The 20,638-nt window shown below is 47.0% G+C and overlaps 1 protein-coding gene and 1 long non-coding RNA gene across 3 annotated transcripts in view; one reads left to right on the top strand and one right to left on the bottom strand.

The window, feature by feature from the left end:
• LOC122933829 (gastrula zinc finger protein XlCGF26.1-like) overlaps positions 1-20,638 on the top strand; it is a 700,524-nt gene that overhangs the window by 644,770 nt on the left and 35,116 nt on the right. The gene's annotated exons all lie outside the window — the stretch shown is intronic.
• On the bottom strand, positions 11,836-13,226 carry LOC122933931. Its single transcript, XR_006388596.1, has 3 exons — positions 13,191-13,226; positions 12,993-13,116; positions 11,836-11,892 (listed from the first exon to the last, which is right to left on the bottom strand). It is a non-coding gene; the product is annotated as an uncharacterized LOC122933931 (long non-coding RNA).

The following is a 20,638-nucleotide window of genomic DNA, read 5'->3' on the forward strand; positions in this document are numbered from 1 at the left end:
TCCCTATTCCTTTTGAATCCCTTCCTGGTTTTGACTCAAAACCCGCCTGTGTAACTCCTACCTTATAAATCTTTATATAACACTTTATTATGGATGAATGATAAAGTTGAGGATTCTGCTCTACACTCACTGATCACTTCTATTACACAAACCCAGACATGATAACATTCAGAAATCTGGAAACCACAACCTTCTCTGACAATCAGGCCTGTCCTCTGTAAGGACATTAGGAACATCAATGCCAGTTCGGCATGATTTTAATACAATACGTTAACCCCTTTATGACTAATCCTTTTTGGGCCTTAAATGAGTTCTCTAGTTTCATAATGAATTTGTTTTTATTTGCCCAGAGATGCTCCATATACCTACTTTTCACATCAGAATTTTCCTCCCCCTGTCCCTGGCATCAGCTCATCTTGGAAGGATGTTTACATGCAGAACTTCCTGCTTCCTGCTGGGTTTTCTTAAGCAAACCCAGCATGCTTTGCTCTGTGATGTTTCACAGGGCCAGTGAACCACTTTTCACTAAACAAGTAACTTTTTATTGTCCCATTCTGAGTGCAGGGAGGCAGAGTTGAAGGTGAATTATCAGCTTGCTGAGAAATCAGGTCAAGGCCTCTTTCACATGGTCACTATTGTTGCATCAGTATTTGTGGGTGCAAAACACAGAAGAGGCACACATATTTCTATTATAGCTTTTCTCTGTAGGTTACACTTCTGACATTATGTGACAGTGTTATCCAAATACATTCCAGAACTCTAAGGGTTACATGCCATCATAAATCAATATAATGCTATGCGACCCCATCAGTGCTGGGAGGTGAGGACGGGAGCTGCCACAGACACGCTGCAAGTCTGATGCGTGGAAACCACTCATCTGAAAGGGGCCTTACTTTATTCTGGAAAAAAAAGTCACTTTATTCCATATGCAAATCAGCACTTCAGTTCTGCCAGGACAGCACAATGCATTCTGTGCACTTCCTGCTTGCTCTGCCACCCCCTCTTCCTCTGCCACCCCTCCCTCCAGCTTCCTCTGCCACCCCTCCCTCCAGCTTCCTCTGCCACCCCTCCCTCCAGCTTCCTCTGCCACCCCTCCCTCCAGCTTCCCCTGCCTGTCCTCCCTCTTGCTTCCCCTGCCTGTCCTCCCTCCCGCTTCCTCTGCCTGTCCTCCCTTCCGCTTCCTCAGCCTGTCCTCCCTTCCGCTTCCTCAGCCTGTCCTCCCTTCCGCTTCCTCAGCCTGTCCTCCCTTCCGCTTCCTCAGCCTGTCCTCCCTTCCGCTTCCTCTGCCTGTCCTCCCTCCAGCTTATTCTGCCTGTCCTCCCTCCAGCTTATTCTGCCTGTCCTCCCTCCAGCTTATTCTGACTGTCCTCCCTCCCGCTTCCTCTGACTGTCCTCCCTCCCGCTTCCTCTGACTGTCCTCCCTCCCGCTTCCTCTGCCTGTCCTCCCTCCCGCTTCCTCTGCCTGTCCTCCCTCCCGCTTCCTCTGCCTGTCCTCCCTCCAGCTTATTCTGCCTGTCCTCCCTCCAGCTTATTCTGCCTGTCCTCCCTCCAGCTTATTCTGACTGTCCTCCCTCCCGCTTCCTCTGACTGTCCTCCCTCGCGCTTCCTCTGACTATCCTCCCTCCCGCTTCCTCTGACTGTCCTCCCTCCCGCTTCCTCTGACTGTCCTCCCTCGCGCTTCCTCTGACTATCCTCCCTCCCGCTTCCTCTGACTGTCCTCCCTCCCGCTTCCTCTGACTGTCCTCCCTCCCGCTTCCTCTGCCTGTCCTCCCTCCCGCTTCCTCTGCCACCCCTCCCGCCTCCACTCATCCCACCTGCTTCCTCTGCCAGCCCTTCCCTCCTGATCAACAGGGCCAGGTGAGATGACTATGCGGCAGTCTGAACCAGATCACATTGTGGGGGAGGGCGAGAGTGAAATGTGCCAATTTTATTTCCTGCCAGTTAAAATCAGATAGCACATGTGCTTTTTTCTAATCTGTTATTTTCTGATTGCAGATTTATTTATTCTGTTTCCTCAACATGATTATGGGGGCGGCCATTTTGCCCGAGCTAAAAATTGTTTTATGGCAGCCCCATGGGCCATAGACACAATGGTCAGGAGGGGACCTCACTGACTTCTAGAGGAGAGGTTTCTAGGCTCTGTGACCTGTACAAGGAGAGAATAGATGACCTTTGACAATCCCCTCTTATTAATACACAGAGGTGGTACCATTACAGGCAGGATTAGAATGACAGATAAGCAGATAACCGCAGTAAAGTTATCTGTACAGACCAAGAAGTGGCGCCTATTTTTAGGCTTAGTGGCCAGTGCAAAAATGGAATCCCCATAGGATAGGGGAGAACTATCAGATCTGTGGGGGTCCTACCGCAGGGGCCCCAACCAATCATGAGAAAAAGGGTCCCATACCCCATGGAGCCCCCTTAAAATGGAAGGAGCGGCTGGTTGGAAATGCGTGCCGCTGTGCCATTAATTTCTATGAAAGTTCTGGAAATAGCCAAGCGCTGTACTTCGCTATCTCCGGCACTCCCATAGAAATGAATGGAGCAGCAGAGCACGTATCCATCCAGCCACGCCTTCCCTTTCAAGGAGGCTACGTGGGGTATGGGACCTCTGTTCTTGTGATCAGTGGGGGTCCCAGTGGAAGGACCCCCACCGATCTAATAGTTATCGACTATCCTGTGGATAGGCTATAACTTTCTGTGACCGGTTAACCCCTTTATCTCTGATCTTGGAAGTGAGAGAAGAGAAAGTAGTAAAGGGAGTGGCAGTTGAAAATAGCAGCGGAGAGACAGACACAGAGATCGCTGCTGCTTTGTAGGTGATGTGAGGCCCTTTTATAGGAGCAGATTTATAGACAATTATTGGGAAAGAACTGAACATTTCTGATAATTGCCCGATTGTGAGCTGCATGTAAATCTCATCTCCTCTGTACAGGGATCAGCCATGACTACTAAGACGGCTCGTAGCCATACAGATGCCTGTTCACACAGGACAATCTGCTTCCCAGAAGCTATAACCTTGGCGCCACATCTAGAATGCTTCTACCTGAGGAACAAGCATTTGCTCATTTGACAAATGAATAAAAAAGGAGAAGATGTGCCGTATTTTTCGCCATATAAGTTGCACCTAGGTGTTTGAGGAGGAAAATAAGAAAAATAATATGATGGGTTTTGAACTAATGGTGATCGGTGGGTGGCACAGTTACGGGGGGGCAATCTGCGGGTGGCACAGTTACGGGGGGCAATCTGCGGGTGGCACAGTTACGGGGGGGCAATCTGCGGGTGGCACAGTTACGGGGGGGGCAATCTGCGGGTGGCACAGTTACGGGGGGGGGCAATCTGCGGGTGGCACAGTTACGGGGGCAATCTGCGGGTGGCACAGTTACGGGGGCAATCTGCGGGTGGCACAGTTACGGGGGGGCAATCTGCGGGTGGCACAGTTACGGGGGGGCAATCTGCGGGTGGCACAGTTACGGGGGGAATCCGCGGTTGGCACTGTTACGGGGGGAATCCGCAAATGGCACTGTTACGGGGGGAATCCGCGAATGGCACAGTTACGGGGGGAATCCGCGAATGGCACTGTTACGGGGGGGGAATCCGCGGATGGCACTGTTACGGGGGGGAATCCGCGGATGGCACTGTTACGGGGGGGAATCCGCGGATGGCACTGTTACGGGGGAATCTGTGGATGACAGGACACTGCTATAATATGCAAATGAGCCGTTTGGTAAAACGAGGCTCTCATCACACCAAAGCTCCGCTTCTTCCAGCGCCTAGCCGCTCCCTCTCTGGTCTGATTGTCAGGGCCAGGCAGTGGTGATGTAATCTCGCCTGGTGCACGCCCCAGTACAGCCGATTACCACACTGGCTAGTATACGGGCTGAACTGCGCGTGCGCCGATACTCAAAGCGAAGGCACGTGTGCGAGAACTAGAAAGGATTCAAGTTTAGAAAAATTCAATTTGACGATTTCTTCAAGAAATTTGTTTTGTTCCGAATTAATTTTTCACGAATCGTGATAAATCGGGTAGATCCAGGCCCCTCTGCCTAATCATATTCATCCCACTTAGTGGCCCAATCTCAGTGTGAAGGCTTGGAAACTGCAGAGAGAGTGCATCGCCGTGTGCATAAGGTTCTAGTGCACCCACATTTACTGTTAATCCGTTCTGTAGATACTTTGCCGCCAGTATTACAGGTGACACGCAGGGCCGGGCACCAAGATTCATAGACAATCACTTCTGTTACCTGTGGAATCACTGTGCATCAGTATTACAGGTCAATAAAAGTGTCAGCTCTAATTTATTGCCGCGGACTAAACCGTGCAGTGCCCCAAGATTCAAGGAGTGGCCCCATGACAAAGTGGGAAGAGTGGCAGCAGTGGCAGTAACAGTGACAAAAGTGGGGACACTGGCGGCATCAGCAGTAGTGGGGCCTCATGACCGAGTGGGGAAGGTGGCAGTGACAGTAGTGGCCCCATGACAAAGTGGGGAAGGTGGCAGCGGCAGTAGTGGCCCCATGACAAAGTGGGGAAGGTGGCAGCGGCAGTAGTGGCCCCAGGACAAAGTGGCGATGGTTTCAGGGGCAACAATGGCCTTATGACAGAGTGGGGAGGGTGGCAGCAGCGGTAGTGGCCCCATGACGGGGAGGGGGGCAGTAGTGGCGTCAGAATTATTGAATATAAAAATATACAAATTACAATATAGACAGATATATGTGCTGTTTGGGAGCCATCTTTTCAGATTGTAAAAGGGCAAGGGGAGTTCAAAGGACTGAAACTCACACACCAAGAGATTAAGGATCTAAGTAGAGACTTGGGAAGGTTTGTACAATCTGCTCTGGTGAGAAGAAGGTTTCTATGTATAGTAAGATTTATATTAGTAATCATGTGAATGGATTTCGGGTTTTATATCATAGGTTTTAAATACGTGGTACTACTTACTAAATGTCCCGTAGCAGGCAGAGCGGGGCGGCCGGCCATAACTCACTGACGTCACGTGCCTTCATTCATAAAGTAGGCGGCGCAGGCATGTGACACCAGTGAGGTACGGCCGGCCGCCCGCCCGCCCCGCTCTGCCTGCTACAGGACATTTAGTAAGTAGTACAGATGGGGCTGGGGGTCGGAACTTCAATTAAAGTTATTATTATAAAAGGTTTAGGCAATAAGGAAGTGAGTGAGCGGCGGGGCCGGAGTACAGTGACCGCACCGGCCCCGCCGCATTTGCATGACACCGGTCCCTCCCACAGGTTTAGCTCCGGTATATTAGGGCATCTGTGGATGCCACTATTATGGGGTGGGGGATATGTGGATGGCACTGTTATGGGGTGAGGGATCTGTGGGTGAGACATATATAGCAGTGCCATTCACAGATCACCCCCCCCCCCCATAACAGTGCTATCCACAGATCCCCCCCATAACAGTGCTATCCACAGATCCCCCCATAACAGTTCCATCCACAGATCCCCCCATAACAGTGCCATCCACAGATCCCCCCATAACAGTGCTATCCACAGATCCCCCCCATAACAGTGCTATCCACAGATCCCCCCATAACAGTTCCATCCACAGATCTCCCCATAACAGTGCTATCCACAGATCCCCCCAACAGTTCCACCCAATCCACAGTTCCATCCACAGATCCCCCCATAACAGTTCCATCCACAGATCCCCCCATAACAGTGCCATCCACAGATCCCCCCATAACAGTGCCATCCACAGATCCCCCCATACAGTGCCATCCACAGATCCCCCCATAACAGTGCCATCCACAGATCCCCACATAACCGTGCCATCCACAGATCCCCACATAACAGTGTTATCCACAGATCCCCCATAACAGTGTCATCCACAGATCCCTCCATAACAGTGCCATCCACAGATCCCCACATAACCGTGCCATCCACAGATCCCCACATAACAGTGTTATCCACAGATCCCCCATAACAGTGTCATCCACAGATCCCTCCATAACAGTGCCAACCACAGATCCCCCCATAACAGTGCCATCCACAGATCCCCCCATAACAGTGCCATCCACAGATCCCCACATAACAGTGCCATCCACAGATCCCCACATAACAGTGTCATCCACAGATCCCCACATAACAGTGCCATCCACAGATCCCACATAACAGTGCCATCCACAGATCCCCACATAACAGTGTTATCCACAGATCCCCCATAACAGTGTCATCCACAGATCCCCCCATAACAGTGCCATCCACAGATCCCCCCATAACAGTGCCACCCACAGATCCCCACATAACAGTGCCATCCACAGATCCCCACATAACAGTGCCATCCACAGATCCCCCCATAACAGTGCGTCATCCACAGATCCCCCATAACAGTGCCATCCACAGATCCCCCCATAACAGTGCCATCCACAGATCCCCCCATAACAGTGCCATCCACAGATCCCCACATAACAGTGCGTCATCCACAGATCCCCCATAACAGTGCCATCCACAGATCCCCCATAACAGTGTCATCCACAGATCCCTCCATAGTAGTGTCATGCACAGACCACCATTAGTTCAAAACCCACCAAAAGCACACCTTTTGGTTAAAAAAATATTTTTTCTTATTTTCCACCTCAAAAACCTAGGTGCGTCTTATGGGCCAGTGCGTCTTATAGGGCGAAAAATACAGTAGTTAGTTTTTAGAAAATCTCTTGAATGCGAATTGTAGACACAAGTGTTCAGAAGCAAACAAGGGATTTTCACAGAGACAATGAGGAGAAGTGTTTTACGAAACAGTTTTTCTCTTAATTAATAAGAAAAGTCAATTATAATGTGTGTTTTTAATAGAAAGGGTCTTAGTCCTGTCTGGGGGTGTATACTTAGGATGTCTGTGGGAATAGAGGTCTAATCCCTGATACACATTCATGTTTGCGTTCTATTGTTAGGAAGTGTTGGTCCGAAATTTAGGTTGAAAGTTAAACTTTTCCCTTAAGGTCTCTTTCACACGGGTGAGAATTCTGCGCGGGTGCAATGCGTGAGGTGAAAGCATTGCACCCGCACTGAATCTGGACCCATTCACTTCAATGAGGCTGTGCAGATAAGCGGTGGTTTTCACGCATCACTTGTGCGTTGCGTGAAAATCACAGCTTGTTGTATATTCAGCATTTTTCACGCAATGCAGGCCCCATAGAAAAGAATGGGGCTGCGTGAAAATCGCAAGCATCCGCAAGCAAGTGCATATGCAATGCGATTTTCACGCATGGTTGCTAAAAGATGGTGTTAGTTAATTGATTAAAGTCAATTTACTGTATTATTTTCCCTTATAACATGGTTATAAAGGAAAATACTAGCATTCTTAACACAGAATACTTACTGAAGTGTTGCTTGAGGGGTTAAAAACTAAAAACAATGAACTCACCTCATCCACTTGATCGCGCAGCCGGCATCGTCTTCTTTCTTCTTCTTTGAGGACCTGCAAAAGGACCTTTAATGACGTAATCGCGCTCCCCATGTGGTCCTTTTGCAGGTCCTCAAAGAAGAAGAAAGAAGACGATGCCGGCTGCGCGATCAAGTGGATGAGGTGAGTTCATTGTTTTTATTTTTTAACCCCTCATGCAACACTTCAGTAAGTATTCTGTATTAAGAATGCTAGTATTTTCCTTTATAACCATGTTATAAGGGAAAATAATAAAATCTACAGAACACCGAACCCAAACCCGAACTTCAGTGAAGAATTTCGGGTCTGGGTACCACATTCAGTTTTTTATCACGCGCGTGCAAAGCGCATTGCACCTGCACGATAAAAACGGAACAACGCAGTCGCAGTCAAAATGGACTGAAATTGTGCGCGCACTCGTGCGGGTTTCCCGCAATGCACCCGGGACGCATCAGGAGAAAATCCGGGACGCCCGTGTGAAAGAGGCCTAAGAATAACAGAAGAGCTAGCTATAATTGCTAAATGTTGTTACACAGACCTCCAGTGCCATCTATTGGTGGGGTTGAAGTAAGACATGAGTTGTGAAATAGATGGGGGAGTAACATAAATGATGTCATTAGTTATTGATAAACCTGACCAAGAGAAGGGTAAAAGATGGCATGAGTTCACAGGGGGGATCCATCCAGGTTCACTCAGATCCATTCATTCAGTTCCATTCAGGGAGATCAATCGATTTAGATCGAACCATACATTCAGATGATCCACCTATTGATCTATTAGTCAACCCATCCAAGGAGGCCACAACAATGAGACTAATAGGAGAGACCAGACTAGACTCCTGGGCCGTAACGCTGATCACTTCCAGTCAGATTCTGTGGTATAGTGTACATTTCTATCTATTTTAGGAAATTAGTTAATCATATTTTATATATATATATATATATTGTATCATACAGGTAAAGGAGTGTGGGCAGCACCACTGTCTGTAGGGTACAGTCGGAGTGCCAGCGGCTGTGGGGGCGATCCACCTCCAAAATGTAAAAATAAAAAATTCCGCAGCACATCCAAATAGTAAAAAAGTAGAAAAAGGCTTTATTCACCAGACATGCAACGTTTCAATCCTCTCAATGGGTGACTGCTTGAGAAAAATCCCATTGAGAGGATTGAAACGTCGCATGTCTGGTGAATAAAGCCTTTTTCTACTTTTTTACTATTTGGATGTGCTGCGGAATTTTTTATTTTTATATATAGTATCAACCATATTTTGTGGGCAGGATCTAGACTGAAAGGGGGGAGATTGTAACTGCAGTATCAACTGCATCCTCTTCAGTCTAAGGAGATCAGTGTATATCATTGCTATATATTTTCCTATCCCTGTATCATCTCCAAAGAACTGTTTTCAGTTCAAGTCACATATGGTTGGATATATATATATATACACTAGCAGAAGGACCCGGCTTCGCACGGGTATATTTCATCTACTTCATTTTATGTCTCCATGTGTTGTAAAAAGATATCGACAGTTTCCCCCATAACAGTGACCTCTACAGTAGCTGTCCCTTTAACAATGACCTCTACAGTGCCCACCCCCTTAACATTGAACTCCACAGTGCCCTCCCCTTTAACAGTGGCCTCCACAGTGACCGCCCTTTTAGCATTGACCACACATTTAACAGTGACCTTTACAGTGCCCGCCCCTTTAACAGTGACTATTACAGTGACCGCCCCTTTAACAGTGACTTTTACAGTGACCGCCCCTTTAACAGTGACTTTTACAGTGCCCGCCCCTTTAACAGTGACTATTACAGTGACCGCCCCTTTAACAGTGACTTTTACAGTGACCGCCCCTTTAACAGTGACTTTTACAGTGACCGCCCCTTTAACAGTGACTTTCACAGTGACCGCCCCTTTAACAGTGACTTTCACAGTAACCGCCCCTTTAACAGTGACTTTCACAGTGACCGCCCTTTTAACAGGGACCTTCATAGCGCCCACCCCTTTAATAACAGTGACCTCCACAGTGCCCGCCCCTTTAAGCAGTAAAGAAAAATGGCTGGGTTGTTTTGTATTGGCTAATGCAGGTCATTTTTTGGGAATATCTCAGGAACAGTACGTCCTAGAGAGCTGAGACGCGGTCTAAAACCTTCCCGGACACCTGATGTACCTGTGCGCCAAATTTGGTGAAGATCGTTCCAGTTGTTTGGTCGCGCATAAAGAACAGACAGACAGACAGACACAAACTCATTTTTATATATATAAGAGATATATGGAAGGAAATATGATGAAAACCTGATGTCAGCTCAAATCTGATACGTCTATTGGCTGCGAGAAATGAAGTGTACGGGTGAGGATCTATTCAGATATCCAACTATATCATAGATTTAGATTTTATATTCTTTGGGTTATTTTGGGTTTGTTAATTGCATATCATTGTTTATCACCATTTTATTGTCAATGATTTTATATTTTATTCTATTTGCATATAATTATTAATTATAAATATATATATTTTTAGAGATGAGCGAACCTCTGTTTTAAGTTCGGCGTCTAAAGTTCGGGTTTGGATTAGCGGAGAATCCCGATCTGGAACCGGATATGGATTCCGACTTCCGTTGTGGTCCGTGGTAGCGGAATCAATAATCGGCCATTATTGATTCCGCTACCACGGACCACAACGGAAGTCAGAATCCATATCCGGTTCCAGATCGGGATTCTCCGCTAATCCAAACCCGAACTTTAGACGCCGAACTTAAAACAGAGGTTCGCTCATCTCTATATATTTTGTATATTTTTTGTTGTTGTCTTCAATGCAGCGCAGATAAGAGATCTCTAATTAGCTCCTGTTTTGTTTCTGGAAATAAGTTGGAATCTCCTTTATTATAGATCCTGACTTGTTTACATAAATTAAAGACTGCTTTTTAGAGCAGTATAAATATTCTGACAGTGCCTCATGATGGGGGGGGGGGGGGTGGCAGCAGCAGAAGTGGCCTCATGACAGAGGGGGGTGTGGCAGCAGAAGTGGCCCCATGGCGGGGGGGGGGGGGCAGCAGTGGCAGTAAGGCTGTGCTAACATCACTGTTTACGTTTCAGTTCGTCTGATCCGTCAGGAGAACATACAACATCAACAAAAAACAATCCTGTATTTTGAGCATCCATAAAGCCTCTTCCAGACGGTCAGTATGTGGTCAGTGTTTGGCTTCAGTTTTTGATCAGTGGGTCCAAAACACAGATAAAATGTAGTATAAATATTTGCATCTCGTGTGTTTGAGCCACTCCTGCTTTTGGCTTACAAATACTGATGCAAAACACTGACCAAACACTGAATAAATGAACACATTAGCTATGATGAATTTTGGTCGCGTTAGAGGAGCGATTTGTGTGGTTCACTCCGATAACCAAGGACGCGCTTCCTTACGGCAATCATCCGGCTGCCATGTTTGGTCCATCCAGCAAGTTCGGCTCGTCTGGTTTTAACCCTAATACAAGGAGTTATTTGACCCCAGGCGGTCAGCGTCCAACCTCCTGGAGGCCACGAGGCCTTCACCACTAACTGTTCTGTGAGGACCTTACATGTCCGGGCTGCACTGAAGGGATCACCGCGGGTCTACCCTTTGCCGAAAGGCCAGCTCAACGTCGCTCGTCATAGGGATCGGGGATTGTAAGACTGGAGCAGACTCAGCTATTCTCTAAAAGACTCATTTGTTCACTACAAGAATAATTTTTCTGATAAAAGAATAATTTTTCTGATAAAAGATGACAATCAACTTGTGGTCAATTCTGCTGTACGAAGAATCAATGTATTTGCACTGCCCACAGAGGGTTAAACGAGACCGCTCTGTAACACTACAGTCAGGGCTCATCTAATCTGCAAAAGAAACAGATCCGCAGTTTTGCAGACAGCACACGGTGATCTGAGGGAACCCTAACTGATTGGCTAACAAGCGGTCAAATATCAATGTGGACAGCAATGAATAGAATTCAACATGAAGTACAGCGTGTCACAGAACAATAGTCTCAGAAAGTAATCAGAAGCTATTACCACATAAAGAGACTCCGGTCAGATCTGAAAAAGGGTTAACTAGAGATCTAAGGTGGAGTCTCACCTGAAGAAACCTCCCAACTCCCTTCCTCCATTCATGATTCCATACCTGTGGTCACATGGACTGGAATGTCCTCCTCCACCTCACTCTTACACGGGGGATCGCCCATCATCCGCTCTTCTTCATCCTCCACTTTAATATCAGTCACATCTTCCCCCTGATTTGTCATCTGTAACAATTCAGGACAATACAGCAGACAGGTGGGAAATCTAACAGATCCACAGAAGAGACCCCCACAATCTATGACCCCTCTATGACTGCAGGATCCCCCTATATAGATGTGTATAGGGCTCAGCTCCATCTACCTGATGGTTCTCTGGGAGCTTCTCCTCTGGACAGTCCTGGGAATACAGAGGACGGGGACATCTCTCGGGGGGATTTCTCCTCCTGGATCCATCTGTGGAGACACAAGCACACAGTGACTGAATACATGGCCTCCTGTAGATCTGTCTATAGATCAGGCTCTTCTCTCAGATCCTTCACTTCTAGGTTTAGTGATCGGGGTCTAAATAACAATGTTCTGCTCCTCACCAACTTTTTACAAAATCCCAAGCCCTCTACATAATTCCATGCATGACTGGTAGTTAATAGGTTAAGTCCCCATTATCCACAGATGACTCCCATCCTCCGGCTTCTTACAGGAGAGGTCGGATCATTTATAACCAGAGCAGACTGTGCTCCGCTGCTGATAACAGAGAGGAATAACCCCGGCCGGTCTGATGGCCTCCACCATCTGTCATCCCCTCAGGCTGCCCGATTCATCTGCACCCCCCATGTCACCCCACTCCTATGTATCCTGGAGCAGATCCTCAGAGTAACAGAAAGCGGAGCCCATGACATATTGTGGAGCCTCCGCAGCTAGAACACTCCAGGCCGTACATCTACTGCTAGAAGACACATGTCCGCTCTGACAGGACCACAGACTGGAGCAGGAGAGAGAAGAGCCCGGTGATCCCACCTTCTCCTCCAGTCACACATAGCACCTTGTGTCTTCTCTGCTTGTGGAGTGACTAGAGGATCCCAGACATGAAGGGAGGAGAACTACTGGAAAGTGACTGTGGAATAAGGATGTGTTCACACCACGTCTGAGCCTTCCATCAGAGGTAGATATCAGGAGGGTTTCCTAATGTAGATCTCTGATAGAAGGAGGTGACGTCTCCCCTGTACAGTCCTATCATTCTATATAGTCACACAGGGGCAGACGTCACCCATAAGCCCCATGTATACGGCACGGCGCAGGTTTTCCTGCAGGATCCTCTGTATAGAATAGTGTCATCTACTGTACCGGCCGATGGAGGCCAAGAGGACACTATATCCGTCAGGAGGATGGAGCCTATGGAGAAGTGTGATGTATATGGGAAATGTAGGCTCTAATGTGATGTGACCGGAGAATAACATGTGGAGCTCCTACATTACATGTCATTACACGTGTGTACACACTGCACATGAGCGGACTGAGGCTCTAACACGGCCTCTTCTCACCTCGTCTCTTCTTACCTGGTGATGTCAGAGGCCGGGGAGCCTCCATTATGGCCTCCTTGTACAGATCCTTGTGTCCTTCTATGTACTCCCACTCCTCCATGGAGAAATAGACCGCCACATCCTGACACCTTACAGGAACCTGACAACACAATGACACCGTCATCACCCAGACCCCTCCAGTGCTGTTACTGGAGAAATTCCCAGCATTCCCACCTCTCCAGTCAGCAGCTCAAGCATCTTGTGGGTGAGTTCTAGGATCTTCTGCTCATGTATCAGGGGGGGAGGCTCTGTGATGGGGGTCCTGCTCCGCCCTCCTGACTCATGGATGATGGGAGTCACCCCCGATGTCTTCTTCACTATGGTGTAATCCTGTGGATGGAGAGAGACACTTAGGGAAAGAAATTCCTTCCTGACTCCAGATCTACACTCAGAATCCCTCCCTGTATCATGGCCCCATCTCCAGTATTCTAGTCACTAGAAGCTGGAATATTATTACCCTCCAGACCTCCAGGCCCCTTCTGGACTCTTCTAGAGAATCCCCCATGACTCCTTCCTCTGGCAGAGAGCTCCATAGTCTCACTGCTCTTACAGTAAAGACTCCTCTTCTATGTTGATGGAGAAACCTTCTTTCCTCTAGACGTAGTGGAGGCCTCCTTGTTATAGTCCAGTATCATCTAGATGTCAGACTAGTGGTAGAAATCCTCCCTCCAGGCCACACTCCGGCCATCTCCTCCTCTGCTTCCTCTCCTCCTGGGTACAATGTGCCTACTTACCTTCTCATGGCTCTTACAACATGACTATTGGTCTCCATGATCCATCACTGACCATATTGGCTGCTGATCTTCAGGTTCTCCATGACTTGGAAGGTCTGGAGGCCTGGACTCTTCCTATCACTTCCTATGATGGATTCTCCTTCCCGATGTCTGACTTGTTACAGAATACAATAAAGAGGAGAGAAATCTAGAAAAGTTTACCTCTCCGCTCAGCAGGGAGATGATCTCCAAGGTGAGGTCTAATATTCTTCTGCTGATCTCCTTCCTGTCCATCCTTGGTGGTCATTCAGGAGAAGAGGAGAGAACTGGAGGAGTTGGAGGCTTCTAGTACTGCAGGAGCCTTTATGAGGAGAGGAGAGGCTGGAAATCCTCCAGGAACAAGACCATTAGTGAGATCCAGAACCGCACTTACTGCTCCTGGAGAGACCCCGCTTCTCAGAGCCCCCAGCATCGGGAACAAAGGGGGATTGTGGAGAAATGGCTGATACCAGAGAGAAGAAGAGGCTCCAGACACCACAGCAGTGACTACCGACCAGGACCTGCTCTGTATCTGCTGCAGTGCAAGAGCTGAAGGACCTGGGATGATGTCACTGTCATGTGATCAGTACAGGGGGTGGAGCTCAGCAGTGGAGAGAAGTGGTAGAGAAGGACCTGTGATGATGTCACTGTCATGTGATCAGGAGGGGCGGAACTCAGCGGTGGAGGCGGGTCCCGTGTAGGGCGGTTATTCCTCTATTACTGATCTGTATCAGGTGCACGGAGGAGACTGCAGCAGAATCCTGACAGGACAAGAGTCTTATGGGGCAACCGGAGACATGAAGGGAAGGTCCTGAGATCCTGTCACCACCAGACTCATGACTAGTGTTGAGCGAACTTGTGTTTTAAGTTCGGCGTCTAAAGTTCGGGTTCGGGTTATCGAAGTATCCCGTTATGGATTCCGCTACCATGGACCATAACGGAGTTTAGAATCCACAACGGGATACTTCGATAACCTGAATTCGAACTTTAGACGCAGAACTTAAAACACAAGTTCGCTCAACACTACTCATGACCAGTGTTTTAAAGGGTTTCTGTCATGAGAAATAACGTTATGTAGCGATGTGCTGATGTCAGCAGTACATAACAGTGCGCTTTATAACTCCCTGCCTGATGCCGTTCTCTTAAAATAAAGACTTTTAAAATATACTAATGAGCCTCTAGGTGCTACTGGGTCATTGCTTCAGCACCTACAGGCTCGGTCTACTCACCCTTTGGCACGCCCAGGCCCCGTTGATTGACTGTCAAGTTCTCCTCATCGTCACATAAATACTGCGCCTGCGCTGCCCCGTTTAGTATTCCGTGCAGGCGCAGTGATTGAAGAACACGCTCCTGCAACGGGCTTCCTCACTGCGCCGAAGGAAGGAAGCCGGCACCTGGAGCGTGTCTTTCACTCACTGCGCCAAAGGAAGGAAGCCGGCACCTGGAGCGTGTCTTTCACTCACTGCGCCAAAGGAAGGAAGCCGGCACCTGGAGCGTGTCTTTCACTCACTGCGCCGAAGGAAGGAAGCCGGCACCTGGAGCGTGTCTTTCACTCACTGCGCCGAAGGAAGGAAGCCGGCACCTGGAGCGTGTCTTTCACTCACTGCGCCAAAGAAAGGAAGCCTGCACCAGGAGCGCGTCCTTCACTCACTGCGCCAAATACTAAACGGGACCTGGGCGTGCCAAAGGGTGAGTAGACCGAGCCTGTAGGTGCTGAAGCAATGACCCAGTAGCACCTAGAGGCTCATTAGTATATTTTAAAAGTTTATTTTAAGAGAACGGCATCAGGCAGGGAGTTATAAAGCACACTGTTATGTACTGCTGACATCGGCACATCGCTACATAACGTTATTTCTCATGACAGAAACCCTTTTACTCTTGAATGTACTTGGATGCTCTTCAGGGTCTGGGGTTTCCTCCTCCTTCTACCTCTGCTGTCTGTGTGTCTTCTTCCTCATACCAATGTTGTCTTTGTCCCCTTCCTCCTTCTACCTCTGCTGTCTGTGTGTCTTCTTCCTCATACCAATGTTGTCTTTGTCCCCTTCCTCCTTCTACCTCTGCTGTCTGTGTGTCTTCTTCCTCATACCAATGTTGTTTTTGTCCCCTTCCTCCTTCTACCTCTGCTGTCTGTGTGTCTTCTTCCTCACACCAATGTTGTCTTTGTCCCCTTCCTCCTCCTTCTACCTCTGCTATCTGTGTGTCCCCTTAGAGCAGGGGTATATCTTAGCTATTAGGAGATGTTGGCAGCAGTGGTTCCGTCAGGGCAGATTCTGGACAGCCAGCCACACACCAGTGGAGAGGATCGTTTCATCCACCGACGAGCACAAACAGCTGCCACAGTTTTGTTGTCCACTATGCAGACACAGGAGGCCCCTTTATTACACCCCTGTTCGTGCCAGGACTAAGTCCAGGTGCTTAGCAGAAAGAAAATGTGGTGTCATGTAGTCCATTACATGTTGTTCCATGGACCACCAGCCACTGTTGCCATTGTTTGTACTGGTGTCATAAACGAGATACCTGGACTGCTACGGACTGGACCCGTATCGTTTTTAGTGTCGAATCCAGGTTTTGTTTGGGATCATCTGACAGTCGAGTTGGAGTATGGAGGCTTTGTGGTGAGCACTTCAATCCTGCCTGTGGAGCGACACACTACCCCAACTGCTGGTGTGATGATCGGGGAACCCATTGCATGTGACAGTCGGTCACCCCTAGTAGTGATACGAGGACACTAACAGCTTAGTGATATCTGCAGGACATCCTGCCACCACATAGGTTCCTCTCATTGTTTGGCTTATGTTTTTCAGCAGGATAATACTCGCCCACACAGCAAGGGTTTCCCAGGAATGTCTCCACCAAATTACAATACTTTGTTGGCTGCCCATTCACTAGATTCATCACCGATCCAGCATTTATAGGACCAGCTTTAGCAACCTATGAGTGTAAAGGATCTATAGGCCTGACTGTAACATCTGTGGACAAATGTGCTTCTGGATAACATGCTGAACCTGTAAGCCTCCATGACCAGCCTTATGTCATCTTTTATGCAGGCTAGAGGCCGTATCGCATCCTGTATCCAGGCTAGAGTCCGTATCTCATCTTGTATGAAAGCTAGAGGCTGCATCTTATCCTGTATCCAGGATAGAGGTCGTATTGCATCCTGTATCCAGGCTAGAGGCCATATCACATCTTGTATCCAGGATAGAGGCCGTATCTCATCTTGTATCTAGGCTAGAGGCCATATTGCATCTTGTATCCAGGATAGAGGCAGTATCTCATCTTGTATCCAAGCTAGAAGAGTCTCATCAAGTTCCTAAATCCTCTTATGAATTTCACAATGTCCTTTCCCTTCACTCTTATATTGTAATCACTTATATTGTTACATGATGATAGACAGACATGTTAGCGCAATGACCAGGTTTGGGGTGGCCTCAACACTACGCTGGGTCCCCCGGACACTGTCAAGGTGTCACCACATGTTGCTGCTCTCCAGAAGGGATGGTAAGGCATGGTACACCCCAATAGGAATGAAGTCCAGAGAGTCTACAGTAAACCAGGTAGCTTCTTTACTGGAGGAATTCAAGTGAAAAACAATGCAGGCGAGGCATAGGGCTGGCTTCTTCAGTCTCCTCGCAGCAGCAGAAGGTTTGGTCCTGAGGAAAGGCCTCTCTCTGTCCCCCTCTCTCTCAGAAGGCTGGTACATTGGCCAAAGGCTGGAGGTCCACAGTCTGTAGGTCAGTAGTTCGGCTGGCTCCCTGGTCACAGGGCTGGTGACCCATGGTCTGTAGCTCAGTGTCCCCATCTCAGTGTCTTCTGGTCATTCATGCAGTCTGCAGAATCTCTTCTCCTAGGCACTGATTCCTAAATGCAGAACACTAGGGACTGTGACTAATCTCCTTATATAGAGATTCTAGCTGAAGTAGAACCTTCTAGTGAGAGGGGTGGAGTCGAGAAACTCAGCAGAAACAAATACAAAGTTACAATTGTCGTCTCTCATCAATGATACCTAATGGGAATGGCAAAGAAAAAAAGAGTCTTCAGACATAACAACATAGCATGACCAGACAGTCAGAAGGTCAGTCCGTCTGGTTTTAGTGGTAACAAGTCTGGCTTTTTCCCTCCAAAACATGCTCTTCTTCAAACTCTATGGCAGCTGTGGAAAAGTCCCAAAAGTCTCTCAGTATTCATTAACCCTTTCCACAGTGCCGTGCAAATGAGTAGAATATATGACAACATATAAAATGTAGTTACACCGTTCTAAACAGTATAAGTCAGTGCAAGTTAACCCTTTAAAGTGAAATAAAGTAAGGAGTTGATTACTTTGCGTAATGGAAACAAGGGCAAATGTCCAGACTTCAAGGTATCCCTGCTCCAGGGTACTACATTGGTTTCCTAATTTTCCATTATCTTCCCAACACCATCATCCTGCCACCTTCAATATTCTGCCCGCTGTGCTCCCCAATACTATGCTGCTGTCAACTACAATGATTGTCACACAGTGCCCTCAAAAATAATTGTACCCACCACATAGCGCCTCTGACAGCATTAGTGTCTCAAGCATAGTGTCTCTCCCAAAAATTGTGGTAAGTGGATGATGTGCCTGGATGCTGCCACAGTAATAGTGCTCCTAAAAGTCCAAAAATAGTAATAATTTTCTCCATGAATGCACTTAGTGATAATAGTGCCCGTACAGTGTCCCCAATAATAATATTCTCCATATGAAGACCCCATTGTAGTAATAATGTTCCCCAGTAGTAATAATTCCCCCTTTACTTCCCCCCCCCCCCCGCAGTAGTAGTAAAGCCACCATAATGCCCCCCAAAATAATAATGCCTGCCCATATTGCACTCAGTAGTATTAAAGCCCAACACAGGGGCCTCCAGTAGTAATAAAGTCCACCATAGTGTTGTCAGAATTATTGAATATAAAAATATACGAATTACAATATAGACAGATATATGTGCTGTTTGGGAGCCATCTTGTCAGATTGTAAAAGGGCAAGGGGAGTTCAATGTCCTTTGGACTGAAACTCACACACCAAGAGATTAAGGATCTAAGTAGAGACTTAGGAAGGTTTGTACAATCTGCTCTGGTGAGAAGAAGGTTTCGACAGACTCAATAAAAGGCATATGATTAGATAAGAAAAGTAGGACGAACCTAAAGTTACTATGTATTGTAAGATTTATATTAGTAATCATGTGAATGGATTTCGGGTTTTATATACGTGGATTTTAAATGACTAGAAGTGTGGTGAAGACATATTCATTTAGTGTTAGATAGAGGTGAAAATTCCAATGTAGCTTCAGAGCGTTATGTCAGAGACCAGGGTAGTTAATTAGTTTTTAGAAAATCCCTTGAAGGGGAATTGTAGACACAAGTGTTCAGAAGCAAACAAGGGATTTTCACAGAGACAATGAGGAGAAGTGTTTTACGAAACTGTTTTTCTCTTAATGAATAGGAAAGGGCATTTGTAATGTGTGTTTTTAGGGTTTCACACTAGCGTCTTTTGCGGATCTGTCATGAATCTGCAAAAACGCTTCTGTTACAATAATATAACCGCACGTATCCTTCATGAACGGATCCGGTTGTATTAATGTCTTATATAGCCAAGACGGATCCGTCATAAACTCCATCGAAAGTCAATGGGGGACGGATCTGTTTTCTATTGCGTCAGAGAAAACGGATCCGTCCCCATTGCCTTACATTGTGTGTCAGGACAGATCCTTCTCGCTCCGCATCCCAGGACGGACAGCAAAACACTGCAGGCAGCAAACGGAGGCAAACTGATGCATTCTGAGCGGATCCTTTTCCATTCAGAATGCATTAGGGCAAAACTGATCCGTTTTGGACCGCTTTTAAGAGCCCATGACGGATCTCAGAAACGGAAAGCCAAAACGCTAATGCGAAAGTAGCCTTAATAGAAAAGGTCTTAGTCCTGTCTGGGGGTGTATACTTAGGATGTCTGTGGGAATAGAGGTCTAATCCCTCATACACATTCATGTTTGCGTTCTATTGTTAGGAAGTGTTGGTCCGGAATTTAGCTTGAAAGTTAAACTTTTCCACTTTGTGATAATTTGCATCCAATGTATCAACATTACTCTAATGTCAATGTGTACTTTTTTTCTTTCTCTGTAAAATCTTAATAAAGAGAGATTTGTTAAAAAAAAAAAAGTTAAACTTTACCCTTAAGAATAACATAAGAGCTAGCTATAATTGCAAAATTTTGTTACATAGACCTCCAGTGCCATCTATTGGTGGGGTTGAAGTAAGACATGAGTTGTGAAATAGATGGGGGAGTAACACAAATGATGTCATTAGTTATTGATAAACCTGACCAAGCCCCATTTCAGAGAAGGATAAAAGGTGGCATGAGTTGACAGGGGGGATCCATCCAGGTTCACTCAGATCCATCCATTCAGTTCTATCCAGGGAGATCAATCGATTTAGATCGAACCATACATTCAGATGATCCACCTATTGATCTATTAGTCAACCCATCCAAGGAGGCCACAACAAGGAGACTAATAGGACAGACCAGACTACACTCCTGAGCCGTAACGCTGTCAGATTCTGTGGTATAGTATACATTTCTATTTATTTTAGGAAATTAGTTAATCATATTTTATATATATATATATTGTATCAACCATACTTTGTGGGTAGGATCTAGACTGAAGGGGTGGGGGGGATTGTAACTGCAGTATCAATTGCATCCTCTTCAGTCTAGGGAGAGCAATATATATCATTGATATATATTTTCCTATCACTGTATCATCTCCAAAGAACTGTTTTTAGTTCAAGTCACATATGGTTGAATCTATTGTGGTCATGCAGGAGGAATACTGGTGGAAGGAAGGTATATTTAACCTAGAT

The sequence above is a fragment of the Bufo gargarizans genome, chromosome 4 (assembly GCF_014858855.1).
Source record: "Bufo gargarizans isolate SCDJY-AF-19 chromosome 4, ASM1485885v1, whole genome shotgun sequence".
NCBI lineage: Eukaryota > Metazoa > Chordata > Amphibia > Anura > Bufonidae > Bufo > Bufo gargarizans.